The following is a 20,886-nucleotide window of genomic DNA, read 5'->3' on the forward strand; positions in this document are numbered from 1 at the left end:
TACCTACGAATGGCACAATGAGCTATTTTGATAATACAGGGAAGAAAAGGCATATTACATTTTGCACTGAGGTTTTTGTTTTGGCTTTGGGGATTTTTTTGTTTTACTTCTTAATGAAGGCACTGTACAGAAAGCTCCCTAGCTAGAATATGGTAATGCTTCTCATAATGACACAACTGATTAACTACTTTAAGTAAGAGGAAATTCTTTGTTCCAAGTAAATTTAAACCCTGTTCTGGTTGATGATGAATCTCAAAATTCAAAAAACTGTTACTCTAATTTACTCACTGAATATATTTCCCTTCAGATGAACTCACTATATAGTCTATTTTATTTATTTAAATAGCAGTCCTGAATCTTATTACTTATATTATAGATCCATCAGTATTCTGTATCATCCCTATAACCTTACATCAGTATTCTGTATCATCCCTATAACCTTACCCCAACTTTCTCCACTGTAAATTATAGGTCTGCGTTTTTTTCAATCTAATCTACGGTATCAGTAAGGAGACCTTGTGTCCAGTTTGCCTAGGACAATTCTCATTTACACCTAACATTGTATAATTGATAGCCCCTCCTTCCCTTTCACTTCAGTTAGGAAAATAATTTATATGGTCACGCAATGTATAAAGAGCATAAGAACTTCAAGTGTAGTCTTTGTAATGTTTGCCATTGTCACACTTTTTGACCAAATTAAGAAACTTAAGGCTTTCTAACGAACTGATATCAGTTTTTAGTTACTTAACAGGAATCATCTATTAATACTATTTAAATTTCATTCCTATTGATAAAGATCTCAGATTTTTAATGTTCCTTCAATGTCTTTACTTTAAAAAAAAACTTGCAAACAATATTCTCTTGATAAGAATTTAAAAGAAAAAAACTTTCTTTTTAAACCTAACCTAAATAATGTGATACATTTTTTGAGAAACTAGAGAAGTTTCTGCCATAGTATGTAGGAATATCAATAAACTCATCTATGTTCCTTTCACTTAACAAGTATTGAGAATCAATATGTGGCAGTTACTCTGTTGAGCACTTTTTGGGGGTTGGTGGTGAGGAGGGAGTGGTGAAAGGGAAGAAATTTTAAATGAAATGTAGAAACTTCCAGTTACAAATCCCATTAAAATGACATTAGAGGAGACCAAAGTAGACAAGGGATGTCAGCAAACTTTGGAAGATGGAAAGCCAACAGAGGAATAGTAACTGACAAAATGACTAGAAGAAGTTGACATCTCAGTGCTTGCAGGGTTGGATAAGAAGAAACAAATCAATTCCTCCCACAGAATTCAAGTATAGAGGCAATAGGAAGCCATTCGACCACATGTTTCAGTATAATGAGGATTCACATAAAGAAAGAGGAAGAAATGGAAACCCAGGAAAAAAGGGACCTGAAACAAGAGAGCAACAAAGGAAATCTCAGAATGACAGCTTACATCAAGGCCAAAGAATAGCCACTCAGGTTGCTGCAGGGGACAGAGACCTTCAGGGGAGAGTTCTGCAGAGCTGAAAACAAAAAGGAACTGACAGAGTATTTAGAATTGTGTTTGAACATTTGAAAAACTTATTAATAGACTTGATAGATCTGATGAAGCATTTTTAAAAATTAGTAAAGGGCACATTAAAAATAACTCCCATTGTTCATAGCAGTACTATTTACAATGGCCAAGACATGGAAACAACCCAAGTACCATCGACAGACAATTGGCTTAAGAAGACGTACTATACACACACACACACACACACACACACACACACACACACACACACACACACAGTGGAATATTACTCAGCCATAAAAAGGAATGCCATTTGCAGAAATATGGATGAACCTAGAGAATATTATACTTAGTAAAGTAAGTTAAGTCACACAGAGAAAAACAAATATTATATGATATCACTTATATGTGGAATCTAAAAAATAATACAAATGAATGTAAATGCAAAAGAGAAACAGACTCACAGATATAGAAAACAAAATTGTGGTTACCAAAGGGAAAGGGAAAGGGGGAGGGATAAAATTAGGATTATGGGATTAACAGATACAAACTACTATATATAAAATATATAAGCAACAAGGATATACTGTATAGAACAGGGAATTATAGCCATTATCTTACAATAACCTATAATGGAATATAATCTGAAAAAATACTGAATCACTATGCTGTACACCTGAAACTAAAACAATATTTTAAATCACCTATACTTCAATAAAAAAGGGAAGAGGAAGGCATGGCTCTGTAAAATAGATCTGAACTAGAATTTAGGAAGCTTGAATGACTGTGCCAGCTTGGCAACTGTGTGGTTGTAACTTACTTGCGCAGGTAAGTCTTTCTGATCCTCAATTTACTCATTTACAAACCAAGGAGACTGAGTTAGGTGATCTTTATGTTTCTGATCCTAAACTCTATTATTTAGGTAATAGTCTTCAAAGCATTTCCATAGGTATCAATTTTGTTTCAGTATTACATTCAACAAGTTTGTAATAAGCATCTTCTATGTACCAAACAATGTTCTGAGTGCTTGAGGTGCATTAGTGAACAAACCAAATGAAGATTCTTGCCTTCATGGGGCTTATGTTTTAGCTTACATCCTGTGAGATAAATATTATTTACATTTTACTTAGGAAGAGGTTTAACATCAGATGTAGGCAACCTTCCCTAGATAGGTTAGTAGTAAGCAGAGTTAGGATTCAGACTCAGGGCTTCTGATTCACACATTGTGCTCTTTCCATACTAAACACATTGCAAAGGACATAATTCAACAGGGAAACAATTTTGAGAAAAATAGAAGCTACTGCTAACTCAGATAGCTATTAGATAGTGTTATCATACGCTCTTATTTGGGGTCTTTGATGATGCTGATCATTTTTTTAAAGAAGTGAAAACCCTAATGGCACTAAATAAGGAATAGGTCTTATGAAACAGATGGCTTAGCAGATGGTAGATTGCTCCTTTTCTTCTTGGTTCCTCCTGCTGAAATAATGTGATATGCAGTATGGTTAGGTATGTTTGACTTCTTGGGTCTTAACTAGTAGATATTCCTGGAACAGATGCTGTTTCCTTATCCTGAGCTCAACAAATTCACAAGTACAATCTGCAGCATTTCCTTTTCTGCCACTCTTGTTACACTGTGCCCAGTTTTATCAACTCTAATTAAAATATTTTACATTGAAATGTGGCCTAAAATAAGTCAGGAGTTTCAGAACAAGTAACCCAAAGAAATTATTGGAAGCCCCTGATTGCTCCCAACAGATGAATGGCAATCATAACTTTTAGGTAAGTCAATATTGCATTAAACATACCTTTGAAGCAGAAGAATTTATTAGGTGACAACAATGTGCAGACTACTGGGATAGGTACTGTACTGTGGGAGACATAAGGATGATGAGATGTGATCTTGGTCTTCAAGGATGTTACAGTATAGGAGGGACTTTAAAAAGCATACAAATCATTACAATGCAAGGCAGAGTCAGGTAACTGCTGTAAGGGTGGCTCAAAGAGTGAGTTTGGGAATTCAGAGGAAGGAAAACTCACTTCTCCTTGGCTGGTTTGTGATGTGCTGGAGCAAGGCAGGGTTAGGGTGAAAGAACTTGCTAAGGTCAGACTTTGCAGGATGATGAGGATTTCTACAACTAGATATAATAGGGAGGGCTTTCCAGATAGCATGGTGTTAAGGGTGGAGGTGGGAATGTTTACAGAAAAGTTAACTTTGACTAGAGCATATAAGGTATATGAATGAACTGGATTGTGATGGCCCTGCAAATCAAAGCAAGCTCTCCGAGCTTAGAACAGGTTGTAATAGGGAATTATTGAAGGATTTTCTGCAAGAAGGTGACATGATCTATGCTTTGTTTCAGCAAGATTAGTTTCTCAGGAGCTGGGCTGGATTACAGGAGAGAGAAACAGAAGGCAGTGAGACCAATTAGCTGGTTCTTATTATAGTCCAGCTGGTTCTTATTATAGTCCAGAGAAGAAATAATGAGGGTCTGAAGTAGATCTGGTACTTGTTAGAGGAAGAAGGCAATGAATAGGAGAGTTGTTGAGGAGGTATTCACTATAATTTCCCCATTAAAAGGGGAAAAGTCTGTAGCTTTTGTAATAATTGCAAACTAAGGCTTGATCAGGGTTGCTAGTGACATTAATAAAATCACTAACAAAAATAGGAGCCCTAGAGTTGATTAATTTTCTTTCCCCTAATTTCATAAATTTCTAGAGAGTTTTTATATTATATATATGTTATATATAATATATAAATATTTCTATATTATATTACATATAATATAGAAATATTTATATATTATATATAACATATACATCTCCAAATGATTTTAGGGCTTCTTAAGCATTGATGTATTATTTAAGTCAAGCTAAAAGGTAGAAACCTACAGCAGAATTCAAAATTAACTTTAAAAGATTTCATATTATGTAACGTAAGGTGCCCTCTGATTCTTCACTGTGATTATGTATGAGCATAGTGTCATAGAAAGCAGGTGTTATTAAATATTAATAGATTTTCCTCTAACCAATTTCTATCCAACAGAATTAATAAATACATTAAAAATAAACTGAATTTCTTATAGTATGTGTCATCCAAGGGATTTTTAGAAAGCAAATCTCTATCTTTTAGGGCTTCCCTGGTGGCACAGTGGTTGAGAGTCCGCCTGCCGATGCAGCGGACACGGGTTTGTGCCCCGGTCCAGGAAGATCCCACATGCCGCGGAGCGGCTGGGCCCGTGAGCCATGGCCGCTGAGCCTGCGCGTCCGGAGCCTGTGCTCCGCAACGGAAGACGCCACAACAGTGAGAGGCCCGCGTACGGCAAAAAAAAAAAAAACCACAAAAACAAAAACTCTATCTTTTAGAAACAAATCCCTAAGTAAAAGCAAACACATAAATAAAAATATGCATGGAATGATATGTAATGGAATTCATGGAATGCCACTTTCTAACTTTTTAATATTATTTTAAGTATAGGTCATCTCCTCTATAAAACTGTAAGTTTCCCAAGGGCAGAGTCAAAGTTTCCTTTTCACAGCCTCATGGTATCTAGCACTGAGTTCTTACCACAAAAATCACACAAGAGTTACTGATAAAGAAATGTCTAAGCCTCCACTTCACAAAGCACTCCATTGGTCCCTTAAAAAATTAAGAAAATAAATAACTAGAAGATTCTTTAAAACTTATCCACCTTGTTATGTAAAATTGGATGAAATCTGGGCCTCAGGGTCAATTACCATCACCCAGGTCTATCTCAGGCTGGATCAACATTTCTCAAGTAGGATCAGGACTGTGGTTTTTCATATTATTCTTCCTTCCTGCCTCATCATCTTTTCCCCTCCGCTAGGCTCCCATTATAGTTTTTAGAATAAATAATACAATATCAGCCAAGTATTTTCTTCTTCACAAACTGAAGTTTTCATTTTAGATGATCTTGTTTTTCCATTTTTAGCTTGTCTTTCTCTGCCTTTATCATAACCTTTCCCTTTTACAAAGCTCTCTGCCCTCATGGGAAGAATCATAATATTTTGAACTATAAATGGAAAGATAAAGTTATTATATTGCATTATGACGCTTCTGCTGAAATTGCTATTTTTGGGGAATTGAACGTATGCTGGGACTCTTTCTGTCTCTTCATAGCGGCTGTTGTATTAATCCTGGTAAAGTGCTATAGGCTTCCAACTCACCCATTTTAAATCTGTTTGTGTAACACTTTATATTTAGTGTCTTGAGCCTAGTGTAATTGCACTGAAATTGCCAGACACTGGGGGTGATAGATGGACTGCCACCATTTCGTTTCCTACAGACTCTGATCCAAGGCCTTTAATTTGCTTGCCAGTTCCTCTCTCACTTATGCCTTTGACCACACTGAGGACTAATAACAAAGAGGAGCATACCAAGCCCTCTTTACATGATGAATTTAGTGTGCACAGGTGACATGACATTAAAACAATAAATTGAAAATTAGAAATACAAAAAAAAAATTTAAGTCTGGCTAAGGCAGAGGAGTTACCCAGTCCAGCACCTGTTTTCCCTCACAGCTGATTACATCACTGAGAAAATATTTAAGGTTCAGGAAATGTCCTTCAAAGCTTGAATTACTGATAGTTTCCATCTTTCAACTCAAAGAGTTGTTGAGGCATTATCCATTTCCACTGGACCATTAGTTGAAGGTTCAAATTATCTGTATTCATACACAACCTTGTAATTTCTATGGGATCTCTATCTACACTGATGAAATATTTCAACTATGTATTCATTTTGCCTCAAAACTTTCCCAGGAAGGGCATGAGAGTAGGCATAGTTCTCATTTTAAAGTTGAACAAATGACAAAACAAAAAATTAAATAACTCAGAACAGTTCCTAACATAGGTAAGTAACAATAGTGCTGAACAGCTAGGCAGGGCTGTTTTCGCGGGCTGACCTACCTTTCTTTTTACTTAAAACCTTAAGATGGTTTCACCTTCTTCTATGGCTCAGACTTTTGACTATGCTAAAATGTATAGCAGTGCAGAATAGCTATAGTTATTAAGAACGTGGGTCTGAAACTAGACTACCTAGGTTCAAATCCCAGCCCTGCTATTTACTGGCCCTGGGAGCTTAGGCAACTGACTTACGTTTCCATGCCTCAGTCTCCACTCTGTCAAATTAGAGTAACAACCTGTTTATTTGTAAGTTTGTTGTGAAGAGTTAATACATATAAGATCCACATGTGATATATGTAAAGTCCTTAAACAGTGCCTGACACATTATACTGTTCACTTATTTTTTCTAATACAGCTAGATTTATCATGAGGCAACTCACTTAAATTTAAGTGATATCATGGGTTATGTAATTTGGTAATTTCTGGCCCTTACTGAATTTCTAGGCAGTTGTCAGAAAATTGGATTACCTATTATTGGGGAGGTGAAGAGAACTTAGGCTTTTGATAATCTAAGCCATGCCTATGTAACCCAGGTATCATCTGAGTTCACAATGTCTTTGACTTTCTTTTTTTTTTTTTATACAGCAGGTCCTTATTAGTCATCAATTTTATACACATCAGTGTATACATGTCAATCCCAAAGCCCAATTCATCACACCACCACGACCACGCCCCCCACCGCTTTCCCCACTTGGTGTCCATACATTTGTTCTCTGCATCTGTGTCTCAATTTCTGCCCTGCAAACCGGTTCATCTGTACCATTTTTCTAAGTTCCACGTATATGCGTTAATATACGATATTTGTTTTTCTCTTTCTGACTTACTTCACTCTGTATGACAGTCTCTAGATCCATCCATGTCTCTACAAATGATCCAATTTCGTTCCTTTTTATGGCTGATTAATATTCCATTGTATATATGTACCATCAATTCGTCTGTCAACGGGCATTTAGGTTGCTTCCATGACCTGGCTATTGTAAATAGTGCTGAAATGAACATTGGGGTGCATGTGTCTCTTTGAATTATGGTTTTCTCTCAGTATATGCCCAGTAGTGGGATTGCTGGATCATATGGTAATTCTATTTTAAGTTTTAAGGAACCTCCATACTGTTCTCCATAGTGGCTGTATCAATTTACATTCCCACCAACAGTGCAAGAGGGTTCCCTTTTCTTCACACCCTCTCCAGCATTTCTTGTTTGTAGATTTTCTGATGATGCCCATTCTAACTGCTGTGAGGTGATACCTCATTGTAGTTTTGATTTGCATTTCTCTAATAATTAGTGATGTTGAGCAGCTTTTCATGTGCTTCTTGGTCATCTGTATGTCTTCTTTGGAGAAATATCTATTTAGGTCTTCTGCCCATTTTTGGATTGGGTTCTTTATTTTTTTAATATTGAGCTTCATGAGCTGTTTATATATTTTGGAGATTAATCCTTTGTCTCTTCTTACATTTGCAAATATTTTCTCCCATTCTGAGGGTTGTCTTTTCGTCTTGTTTATGGTTTCCTTAGCTGTGCAAAAGCTTTGAAGTTCCATTAAGTCCCATTTGTTTATTCTGGTTTTAATTTCCATTACTCTAAGAGGTGGATCAAAAAAGATCTTGCTGTGATTTATGTCAAAGAGTATTCTTCCTATGTTTTCCTCTAAGAGTTTTACAGTGCCCAGTATTACATTTATGTCTCTAATCCATTTTGAGTTTATTTTTGTGTACAGTGTTAGGGAGTGTTTTAATTTCATTCTTTTACATGTAGCTGTCCAGTTTTCCCAGCATTATTTATTGAAGAGACTGTCTTTTCTCCATTGTATATCCTTGCCTCCTTTGTCATAGATTAGTTGACCATAGGTGCATGAGTTTATCTCTGGGCTTTCTATCTTGTTCCATTGATCTATGTTTCTGTTTTTATGCCAGTACCATGTTGTCTTGATTACTGTAGCTATGTAGTATAGTCTGAAGTCAGGGAGTCTGATTCCTCCAGCTCCACTTTTTTCCCTCAAGACTGCTTTGGCTATTCGGGGTCTTTTGTGTCTCCATACAAATTTTAAGATTTTTTGTTCTAGTTCCATAAAAAATGCCATTGGTAATTTGATAGGGATTACATTGAATCTGTAGATTGCTTTGGGTAGTATAGTCATTTTCACAATATTGATTCTTCCAATCCAAGAACATGGTATATCTCTCCATCTGTTGGTATCATCTTTAATTTCTTTCATCAGTGTCTTACAGTTTTCTGCATTCAGGTCTTTTGTCTCCCTAGGTAGGTTTATTCCTAGGTATTTTATTCTTTTTGTTGCAATGGTAAATGGGAATGTTTCATTAATTTCTCTTTCAGATTTTTCATCATTAGTATATAGGAATGCAAGAGATTTCTGTGCATTAATTTTGTATCCTGCAACTTTACCAAATTCATTGATTAGCTGTAGTACTTTTCTGATGGCATCTTCAGGATTCTCTATGTATAGTATCACGTCATCTGCAAACAGTGACAGTTTTACTTCTTCTATTCCAATTTGTATTCCTTTTATTTCTTTTTCTTCTCTGATTGCCATGGCTAGGACTTCCAAAACAATGTTGAATAATAGTGGTGAGAGTGGACATCCTTGTCTTGTTCCTGATCTTAGAGGAAATGCTTTCAGTTTTTCACAATTAAGAATGATGTTTGCTATGGGGTGGTCGTATATGGCCTTTATTATGTTGAGGTAGGTTCCCCCTATGCCCACTTTCTGGAGAGTTTTTGTCATAAATTGGTGTTGAATTTTGTCAAAAGCTTTTTTTGCATCTACTGAGATGATCATATTGTTTTTATTCTTCAATTTGTTAATATGGTTTATCACATTGATTGATTTATGTATATTGAAGAATCCTTGCAACCCTGGGATAAATCCCACTTGATCATGGTGTATGATCCCTTTAATGTGTTTTGGATTCTCCTTGCTAGTATTTTGTTAAGAATTTTTGAATCTATATTCATCAGTGATATTGGTCTGTAATTTCCTTTTTTTGTAGTATCTTTGTCTGGTTTTGGTATCAGGGTGATGGTGGCCTCATAGAATGACTTTGGGAGTGTTCCTTCCTCTGAAATTTTTTGGAAGAGTTTGAGAAGGTTGGGTGTTAGCTCTTCTCTAAATGTTTGATAGAATTCACCTGTGAAGCCATCTGGTCCTGGACTTTTGTTTGTTGGAAGATGTGTTTTGTTTTGTTTTGTTTTGTTTTTTGCGGTACGTGGGACTCTCGCTGTTGTGGCCTCTCCCGCTGCGAAGCACAGGATCCATTTGCACAGGATTCTTCCTTCCCTCCTTCCTTCCTTCCATCTTCCCTCCCTTCCTCCCTCCCTCCATCCCTCCTTTCTTTCTTTCTTTCTTTCTACTTCTACTAATTCTTTCTTTCTAATTTTTCTCCCTTTTATTCTGAGCTGTGTGGATGAAAGCCTCTTGGTGCTGCAGCCAGGAGTCAGTCCTGTGCCTCTGAGGTGGCAGAGCCAAGTTCAGGACAATGGTCCACAAGAGACCTCCCAGCTGCACATAATATCAAACGGTGAAAATCTCCCAGATTTCACCATATCAACACCAGCAGCCAGCTTCACTCAATGACCAGCAAGCTACAGTGCTGTACACCCTATGACAAACAACTAGCAAGACAGGAACACAACCCCACCCATTAGCAGAGAGGCTGCCTAAAATCATAATAAGTCCACAGACACCCCAAAACACACCAACAGACATGGACTTGCCCACCAGAAAGACAAGATCCGGCCTCATCCACCAGAACACAGGCACTAGTCCCCTCCACCAGGAAGCCTACACAACCCACTGAACCAACCTTAGCCACTGGGGGCAGACACCAAAAACAACAGGGACTACGAACCTGCAGCCTGCAAAAAGGAGACCCCAAACACAGTAAGATAAGCAAAATGAGAAGACAGAAAAACACACAGCAGTTGAAGGAGCAAGATAAAAACCCACCAGACCTAACAAATGAAGAGGAAATAGGTAGTCTACCTGAAAAAGAATTCAGAATAATGATAGTAAAGATGATCCAAAATCTTGGAAATGGGATAGACAAAATGCAAGAAACATTTAACAAGGACCTAGAAGAACTACAGATGAAACAAGCAACGATGAACAACACAATAAATGAAATGAAAAATACTCTAGATGGGATAAATAGCAGAATAACTGAGGCAGAAGAACGGATAAGTGACCTGGAAGATAAAATAGTGGAAATAACTACTGCAGAGCAGAATAAACAAAAAAGAATGAAAAGAACTGAGGACAGTCTCAGAGACTTCTGGGACAACATGAAATGCACCAACATTCAAATTATAGGGGTTCCAGAAGAAGAAGAGAAAAAGAAAGGGACTGAGAAAATATTTGAAGAGATTATAGTTGAAAACTTCCCTAATATGGGAAAGGAAATAGTTAATCAAATCCAGGAAGCACAGAAAGTCCCATACAGGATAAATCCAAGGAGAAATACACCAAGACACATATTAATCAAACTGTCAAAAATTAAATACAAAGAAAACATATTAAAAATAGCAAGGGAAAAACAACAAATAACACACAAGGGAATCCCCATAAGGTTAACAGCTGATCTTTCAGCAGAAACTCTGCAAGCCAAAAGGGACTGGCAGGACATATTTAAAGTGATGAAGGACAAAACCCTGCAACCAAGATTACTCTACCCAGCAAGGATCTCATTCAGATTTGATAGAGAAATTAAAACCTTTACAGACAAGCAAAAGCTGAGAGAGTTCAGCACCACCAAACCAGCTTCACAACAAATGCTAAAGGACCTTCTCTAGGCAAGAAACACAAAAGAAGGAAAAGGCCTACAATAACGAACCCAAAACAATTAAGAAAATGGGAATAGGAACATACATATCGATAATTACCTTAAATGTAAATGGACTAAATGCTCCCATCAAAAGACACAGATTGGTTGAATGGATACAAAAACAAGACCCATATATATGCTGTCTACAAGAGACCCACTTCAGACCTAGACACACATACAGAATGAAAGTAAGGGGATGGAAAAAGATATTCCATGCAAATGGAAAGCAAAAGAAAGCTGGAGTAGCGATTCTCATATCAGACAAAATAGACGTTACAATAAAGACTATTAGAAGAGACAAAGAAGGACACTACATAATGATCAAGGGATCGATCCAAGAAGAACATATAACAATTGTAAATATTTATGCACCCAACATAGGAGCACCTCAATACATAAGGCAAATACTAACAGCCATAAATGGGGAAATCGACAGTAACACATTCATAGTAGGGGACTTCATAATACCCCATTTTCACCAATGGACAGATCATCCAAAAAGAAAATAAATAAGAAAACAAAAGCTTTAATGATACATTAAACAAGATGGACGTAATTGATATTTATGAGACATTCCATCCAAAAACAACAGAATACACATTTTTCTCAAGTGTTCATGGAACTTTCTCCAGGAGAGATCATATCTTGGGTCACAAATCAAGCCTTGGTAAATTTAACAAAATTGAAATCGTATCAAGTATCTTTTCCGACCACAACGCTATGAGACTAGATATCAATTACAGGAAAACATCTGTAAAAAATACAAACACATGGAGGCTAAACAATATACTACTTAATAACGAAGTGATCACTGAAGAGATCAAAGAGGAAATAAAAAAATACCTAGAAACAAATGACAATGGAGACACGACGACCCAAAACCTATGTGATGCAGCAAAAGCAGTTCTAAGAGGGAAGTTTATAGCAATACAATCCTACCTTAAGAAACAGGAAACATCCCGAATAAACAAGCTAACCTTGAACCTAAAGCAATTAGAGAAAGAAGAACAAAAAATCCACAAAGTTAGCAAAAGGAACGAAATCATAAATATCAGATCAGAAATAAATGAAAAAGAAATGAAGGAAATGATAGCAAAGATCAATAAAACTAAAAGCTGGTTCTTTGAGAAGATAAACAAAATTGATAAACCATTAGCCATACTCATCAAGAAAAAAAGGGAGAAGACTCAAATCAATAGAATTAGAAATGAAAAAGGAGAAGTAACAACTGACACTGCAGAAATACAAGAGATCATGAGAGATTACTACAAGTAACTCTATGCCAATAAAATGGACAACCTGGAAGAAATGGACAAATTCTTAGAAATGCACAACCTACTAAGACTGAATCAGGAAGAAATAGAAAATAAGAACAGACCAATCACAAGCACTGATATTGAAACTGTGATTAAAAATCTTCCAACAAACAAAAGCCCAGGACCAGATGGCTTCACAGGCGAATTCTATCAAACATTTAGAGAAGAGCTAACACCTATCCTTCTCAAACTCTTCCAAAATGTAGCAGAGGGAGGAACACTCCCAAACTCATTCTACAAGGCCACCATCACCTTGATACCAAAACCAGACAAGGATGTCACAAAGAAAGAAAACTACAGGCCCATATCACTGAAGAACATAGACGCAAAAATCCTCAACAAAATACTAGCAAACAGAATCCAACAGCACATTAAAAGGATTATACACCATCATCAAGTGGGGTTTATTCCAGGAATGCAAGGATTCTTCAATATACACAAATCTATCAATGTGATACACCATACTAACAAATTGAAGGAGAAAAACCATATGATCATCTCAATAAGTGCAGAGAAAGCTTTTGACAAAATTCAACACCCATTTATGATAAAAACCCTGCAGAAAGTAGGCATAGAGGGAACTTTCCACAACATAATAAAGGCCATATATGACAAACCCACAGCCAACATCATGCTCAATGGTGAAAAACTGAAAGCATTTCCACTAATATCAGGAATAAGACAAGTCTGCCCACGCTCACCACTCTTATTCAATATAGTTTTGGAAGTTTTAGCCATAGCAATCAGAGAAGAAAAGGAAATAAAAGGAATCCAAATCGGAAAAAAAGAAGTAAAGCTGTCACTGTTTGCAGATGACATGATACTATACATAGAGAATCCTAAAGATGCTACCAGAAAACTACTAGAGCTAATCAATGAAATGGTAAAGTAGCAGGATACAAAATTAAGGCACAGAAATCTCTGCCATTCCTATACACTAATGATGAAAAATCTGAAAGTGAAATAAAGCAAACACTCCCATTTACCACTGCAACAAAAAGAATAAAATATGTAGGAATAAACCTACCTAAGGAGACAAAAGACCTGTATGCAGAAAATTATAACACACTGAAGAAAGAAAATAAAGGTTATACAAATAGATGGAGAGATATACCATGTTCTTGGATTGGAAGAATTAACATTGTGAAAATGACTCTACTACCCAAAGCAATCTACAGATTCAATGCAATCCCTATCAAACTACCACTTGCATTTTTCACAGAACTAGAACAAAAAATTTCACAATTTGTATGGAAGCACAAAAGACCCCGAATAGCCAAAGCTATCTTAAGAACAAAAAATGGAGCTGGAGGAATCAGACTCCCTGATTTCAGACTATATGACAAAGCTACAGTAACAAAGACAGTATGGTACTGGCACAAAAACAGGAAGGTAGATCAATGGAACAGGATAGAAAGCCCAGAGATAAACCCACGCACATATTGTCCCTTATCTTTGATAAAGGAGGCAGGGATGTACAGTGGAGAAAGGACAGCCTCTTCAATAAGTGGTGCTGGGAAAACTGGACAGCTACATGTAAAAGTATGAGATTAGATCACTCCCTAACACCATACACAAAAATAAGCTCAAAATGGATTAAAGACCTAAACGTAAGGCCAGAAACTATTGAACTCTTAGAGGAAAACATAGGCAGAACACTCTATGACACAAATCACAGCAAGATTCTTTTGACCCACCTCCTAGAGAAATGGAAATAAAAACAAAAACAAATGGGACCTAATGAAACTTCAAAGCTTTTTCACAGCAAAGGAAACCATAAACAAGACCAAAAGACAACCCTCAGAATGGGAGAAAATATTTGCAAATGAAGCAACTGACAAAGGATTAATCTCCAAAATTTACAAGCAGCTCATGCCACTCAATAACAAAAAAAACAAACAACCCAATCCAAAAATGGGCAGAAGACCTAAATAGACATTTCTCCAAAGAAGATATACAGACTGCCAACAAACACATGAAAGAATGCTCAACATCATTAATCATTAGAGAAATGCAAATCAAAACTACCATGAGATATCATCTCACACCAGTCAGAATGGCCATCATCAAAAAATCTAGAAACAATAAATGTTGGAGAGGGTGTGGAGAAAAGGGAACACTCTTGCACTGCTGGTGGGAATGTGAATTGGTACAGCCACTATGCAGAACAGTATGGAGGTTCCTTGAAAAACTACAAATGGAACTACCATATGACCCAGCAATCCCACTACTGGGCATATACCCTTTGAAAACCATAATTCAAAAAGAGTCATGTACCAAAATGTTCATTGCAGCTCTATTTACAATAGCCCGGAGATGGAAACAACCTAAGTGCTCATCATCGGATGAATGGATAAAGAAGATGTGGCACATATATACAATGGAATATTACTCAGCCATAAAAAGAAATGAAACTGAGCTATTTGTAATGAGGTGGATAGACATAGAGTCTGCCATACAGAGTGAAGTAAGTCAGAAAGAGAAAGACAAATACCGTATGCTAACACATATATATGGAATTTAAGGGAAAAAATTGTCAAGAAGAACCTAGGGGTAAGAGAGGAATAAAGACACAGACCTACTAGAGAATGCTTGAGGATATGGGAAGGGGAAAGAGCAAGCTGTGACAAAGCGAGAGAGAGGCATGGACATATATACACTACCAAACGTAAGGTAGATAGCTAGTGGGAAGCAGCCGCATAGCACAGGGAGATCAGCTCGGTGCTTTGTGACCGCCTGGAGGGGTGGGATAGGGAGGGTGGGAGGGAGGGAGACGCAAGAGGGAAGAGATATGGGAACATATATATATATATGTATAACTGATTCACTTTGTTATAAAGCAGAAACTAACACACCACTGTAAAGCAATTATACTCCAATAAAGATTTAAAAAATAAATTTTTACTGTGGCTTGATTTGTGACCCAAGATGTGATCTATCCTGGAGAATGTTCTGTGCGCAGTTGAGAAGAAAGTGTAATCTGCTGTTTCTGGATGTAATGTCCTATAAATATCATTTAAATCTCTTTTGTCTATTGTGTCACTTAAAGCTTCTGTTTCCTTATTTATTTTCATTTTGGATGATCTGTCCATTGGTGTGAGGTGTTAAAGTCCCCCACTATTATTGTGTTACTGTCGATTTTCTATTTTAGAGCAGTTAGCAGTTGCCTTATGTATTGAGGTGTTCCTATGTTGGGTGCATATATATTTATAATTGCTATATCTTCTTCTTGGATTGATCCCTTGATCATTATGTAGTGTCCTTCCTTGTCTCTTGTAACATTCTTTATTTTAAAGTCTATTTTATCGATACGAGTATTGATACTCCAGCTTTCTTTTGATTTCCGTTTGCATGGAATATCTTTTTCCATCCCCTCGCTCTCAGTCTGTATGTGTCCCTAGGTCTGAAGTGGGTCTCTTGTAGACAGCATAATGATGGTTCTTGTTTTTGCATCTATTCAGCAAGCCTGTGTTTTTTTGGTTGGAGCATTTAATCCATTCACGTTTAAGGTAACTATCAATATGTATGTTCCTATCACCATTTTCTTAATTGTTTTGGGTTTGTTTTTGTAGGTCCTTTTCTTCTCTTGTGTCTCCCATTTAGAGAAGTTCCTTTAGCATTTGTTGTAGAGCTGGTTTGGTGGTGCTGAATTCTCTTAACTTTTGCTTGTCTGTAAAGCTTTTGATTTCTCCATCAAATATGAATGATATCCTTGTCGGGTAGAGTAATCTTGGTTGTAGGTTTTTCCCCTTCATCACTTTAAGTATATCATGCCACTCCCTTCTGGCTTGTAGACTTTATGCTGAGAAATCAGCTGTTAACCTATGGGAGTTCCCTTGTATGTTATTTGTCATTTTTCCCTTGCTGCTTTCAATAATTTTTTTTTGTCTTTAATTTTTGCCAATTTGATTACTATGTGTCTCGGCGTGTTTCTCCTTGGGTTTATCCTGTATGGGACTCGCTGTGCTTCCTCGACTTGGGTGGCTCTTTCCTTTCCCGTGTTAGGGAAGTTTTCGACTATAATCTCTTCAAATATTTACTCTGGTCCTTTCTCTCTCTCTTCTCCTTCTGGGATTCCTATAATGTGAATGTTGTTGCATTTAATGTTGGCCCAGAGGTCTCTTAGGCTGTTTTCATTTCTTTTCATTCTTTTTTTCTTTATTCTGTTCTGCAGCACTGAATTCCACCATTCTGTCTTCCAGCTCACTTTTCCGTTCTTCTGCCTCAGTTATTCTGCTATTGATTCCTTCTAGTGTAGTTTTCATTTCAGTTATTGTATTGTTCATCTGTTTGTTGTTTAATTCTTCTAGGTCTTTGTTAAACATTTCTTGCATCTTCTTGATCTTTGCCTCCATTCTTTTTCTGAGGTCCTGGATCATCTTCACTATCATTATTCTGAATTCTTTTTCTGGAAGGCTGCCTATCTCCACTTCATTTAGTTGTTTTTCTGGGGTTTTATCTTGTTCCTTCATCTGGTACATAGCCCTCTGCCTTTTCATCTTGTCTATCTTTCTGTGAATGTGGTTTTTGTTCCACAGGCTGTACGATTGTAGTTCTTCTTGCTTCTGCTGTTTGCCCTCTGCCTTTTAAATAAAATCAAGAATACTATCTTTTACCCTAAATGCTATGTAGAATCCAATGACTTCTGCTAATTCTCACTGACAGCTCCAAATCTCTGATTTTTATGTCTCAGTTCCAGTAGCTATTCTCTTTTTTATGCTCTATACCAAACCAAATGTGGGACTCAGCCTGATTTCCTTGATTACTCCTTCTCCAAACTACTCACTCAAGGTCAATTTCTGTCATAGCCTTGAATGAAGGTTTGGGCTCACACTGGTATGTTCAATATATTACTGTACTAAGTGAACCATGTCCCCTGGAGTTGTGTACTAAGGGGGTTTACATAGAACAATACAAACACTTTCAACTGTCACATGTAGTCCTGGGCATTATTAAACACCCCAAAGCTGGAATGTCCCACTTCCTTTAGAGCCTGCAGCCTCCTGCCACATGGTTTGGCAGGCTGTCCCCTCAACACAGACACTTTTATCTGCCTCCTTCCCTTCCTCTTTTTTTGCTCACTGACACCCAGATATCCCTATTTATTTCTTATTCATGCTTTCCTTGAGGGCATCACCTTCCACCTGACAAAGCAGTTTATGAAGGTATTTTTCTAGACCAGGTCGTTCCCTTTACAACAGGAATCCTCATGTTAGTTAATAAAATATTATCTTCTCTCTGCTACATTTACACAATGTGCTTTTATCACCACAAAATATGGATTCAAATATATACTTAATTCAATCTATTTCACAAATATTTATTGAGCTCTGGGTAATGGTTTTCAAGAAATCCAGAGGAATCAATCATGGATAGTGCCCTGGAGATATTTAGCCCTTTTTAGCCCACTACAAGTACTGTGTCAAAAGGGATAAATGATATGAGACATCAAGATGAAGTGCTATGAGCATTCAGATGTAGATTAACCCTATTTGAATAGGTCCAGGGAAATGTTTTCAAGACTTAATAATTCCATATTCAATTTTGAAATGGCTGGTTGTTAAGTCGGTGAAACCAGACAGACTATTTAGCAACATAAGGAAAAGTACTAAAAGACATGTCTCTTTCAGGAATTTTACAAATTGTTATAACTTTGAGCTTTATACTCAGATGGCTTATAAAGAACTGAAGTTTTGCCATCTGCAAATTCCATTTAATTCCTAGGCCACTCTAAACATGTAACTAAGGCAAAGTAATGATGACTATGTAAGCAAATTATGTATATTAAGAAAAAAGGCAAATACACATGCAAGGAAGTTGTTAACTTATAAAATGATAAAAATTATTAAATATAAGAATCTGTGATTGTTTTGTATCTGATTAGGTAATTTGATTTTTTTTCATTATTTTGGCAGAAGGATGATCGAAATGAAATGATTCTGCTAAATTAAGAGGATATCAACAGGGGAAAAACAACTCTCTCTGTAATCAAGTTTATGTAGAGAACAATGCCCTGTGATTACAAGGCAGAAAAGATGGAGACACAGGAAACACTCACTACTAAAGCAAATTAGGTCATTAATCTTCTGGCTATTGAAATAAACAACATATCCAAGTAGTTATCTATCTAACTTGGTATCACTAATGATAACAGCTCTAAACACATGTCAAAAAGGAGACTTTTAGATATTGGATTCAGTTTTTTCCCCATGCTATCAGTTGCTGGCTTTTAGGGTCTCCTGTTGGATGCCGAGTATTTCAGAGATAGAATGGATTTTAGGAGGTAAACTTTTCACTAAGGACAGGCATCTCTGCTTCTACAACTTTATCTGGTGGTAAAATAGCATAAATGCTTTCGATATTAAATAAATGTTTATTAAGTGTCCACCTATGACAGCACTGTGTGAGGGGGTTGGTTGGACTTTAGGGAATCAGATGGCCCCCATCCTCCTAGAGCTCACTGTTTAGTAAAGAAGGGCCTAGTTACATACTAAGCAGCCCTGTTTCTTTTCTAGTTGACTCTAAATATCAGAAAATTTTTGCTTTTATTGAACGTAAATCTGTCTTCTTAAAACTTCTATCCAAGTTAGGCTTTCTGGAAACATGAAAAATAAACTGAATCTGTCCTAAACCTCATCCTACAGGCAGAAGAGACCTTTGAAAGATTAATTCATCAAAGTCACTAAAAAAAAATGTTAATAGGACAGGGCAAAATACATCAATAGAATCCTGCAGCCTACCATTAGTAAATTCCGTCTTAGTTAACATCATTTTCCACATACCAAAAAATTTTTTTACAGAAGCATGCTCATTGGTGATGCCAACTACAAATCAGCACTTGCCATCTGCCTCTACCAGGATGAGGTCGCTAGCCACTAAAGTCACTGACCTTCAACACACCCTGAAAGGAGTTCAGGGTGGAGATCAGGAATGAGGCACACTGTGTTCTGGGAAAAACTGGCAGAACAGGCCTCCAGAAAGTTAGATATTTTCAAGACAAGATTTTATGAGCACAAATTCCTGCATCTTCTCATACCTAGAAAAGCACTAAAATCATTAACAGTGACCTCTGCTCCTCATGACTAGTAGCAGTCTTCTGTCCAAATGTGTGCTGACTGCACGTGCCCCCCGCCCTTCACTAAAATCATATATAATACTGCCGTGCCCCTTCCTCTTTGGAGCAGTTCCTCAAAGCTATCTGAGATGCTGTCTCCTGGGCTATAGTCATCATTTTGCCCCAAATAAAACTTAACTCACAACTCTCATGTAGTGAGATTTTTTTTCAGTCAACAGTGATCACTGACATATATAATAATAAAAGAAAGGATAAGAAAGATGGTATATTCATTTCATGCAATATTATGAAAACATTTGACTTTTATTTAACTGTTTACACAAGAGTGTGTAATAATATAGGAACTTTCATAAAGTAGAACATTAAGTGAGGAAAAAATTCCAGAGAGACCAAATAGTTGCATATTGAACACATGAGTCTATCTCCATTCCCTCACAAAATGCTACTACACCTCCAGTAAAGAAATTTTTAAAGTAATTTTAGTAATTTTAAAGTAAATTTTAGTAATTTTTAAAGTAATGCCAAAAGCACAAAGGATATGGGAAAGAAGAAGACAGTAGAAGGGAAACAATAAAAATAAAATTTTGGATTTGAAAAGTAACCAATTTAACAGAACAAAAAGATATGATTGAGGGAGCCAAATCATTAGCTGACTTACACTGCATAATCCCAGAAAGACTCAGAAACTGGAAATTGTACTAAAGGTAGGGGTATAGGTGGGACTAAAGGATTAGTTGGAATCTATACATATATGTGTATATACATGCTTACTTTTATTTGCTTTTATTTAAAAAGAGGGAAAGATAGGGCTTCCCTGGTGGCGCAGTGGTTGAGAGTCCGCCTGCCGATGCAGGGGACGCGGGTTCGTGCCCCGCTCCGGGAGGATCCCACATGCCGCGGAGCGGCTGGGCCCGTGGGCCATGGCCGCTGGGCCTGCGCGTCCGGAGCCTGTGCTCCGCAGCGGGAGAGGCCACAACGGTGAGAGGTCCGCGTACCGCAAAAAAAAAAAAAAAGAGGGAAAGATAAACCAAAAGAGAGAAAAGGAGAGAAATAACTTCAAAATTCTGAAGAAAAAAATATTCCCTACCTAGACTTCTATGCCTAGAAACTATTAATCAAGAGTGAAGGCAAAATAAGGACATTTTCAGACATATAAAGTTTCAAAAAGTATACTTCCATGAATTATTTCTCAGGAAGCCACAGAATGATGTTCCAGCAAAACAAGGTTATAA

General features: G+C 36.9%; 1 long non-coding RNA gene across 8 annotated transcripts in view; it reads right to left on the minus strand.

Moving 5' to 3' along the window:
• LOC137224941 (uncharacterized) overlaps window positions 1–20,886 on the minus strand; it is a 367,121-nt gene that overhangs the window by 267,914 nt on the left and 78,321 nt on the right. For 2 of the 8 annotated variants that reach the window (XR_010943584.1, XR_010943582.1), the window contains exon 3: window positions 3,311–3,372. The exons of the other annotated variants lie outside the window; for them this stretch is intronic. This is a non-coding gene — a long non-coding RNA (uncharacterized lncRNA). The remainder of the gene's footprint in view (window positions 1–3,310; window positions 3,373–20,886) is intronic. 8 annotated transcript variants of the gene reach the window in all.

The sequence above is a fragment of the Pseudorca crassidens genome, chromosome 5, assembly GCF_039906515.1.
Source record: "Pseudorca crassidens isolate mPseCra1 chromosome 5, mPseCra1.hap1, whole genome shotgun sequence".
NCBI lineage: Eukaryota > Metazoa > Chordata > Mammalia > Artiodactyla > Delphinidae > Pseudorca > Pseudorca crassidens.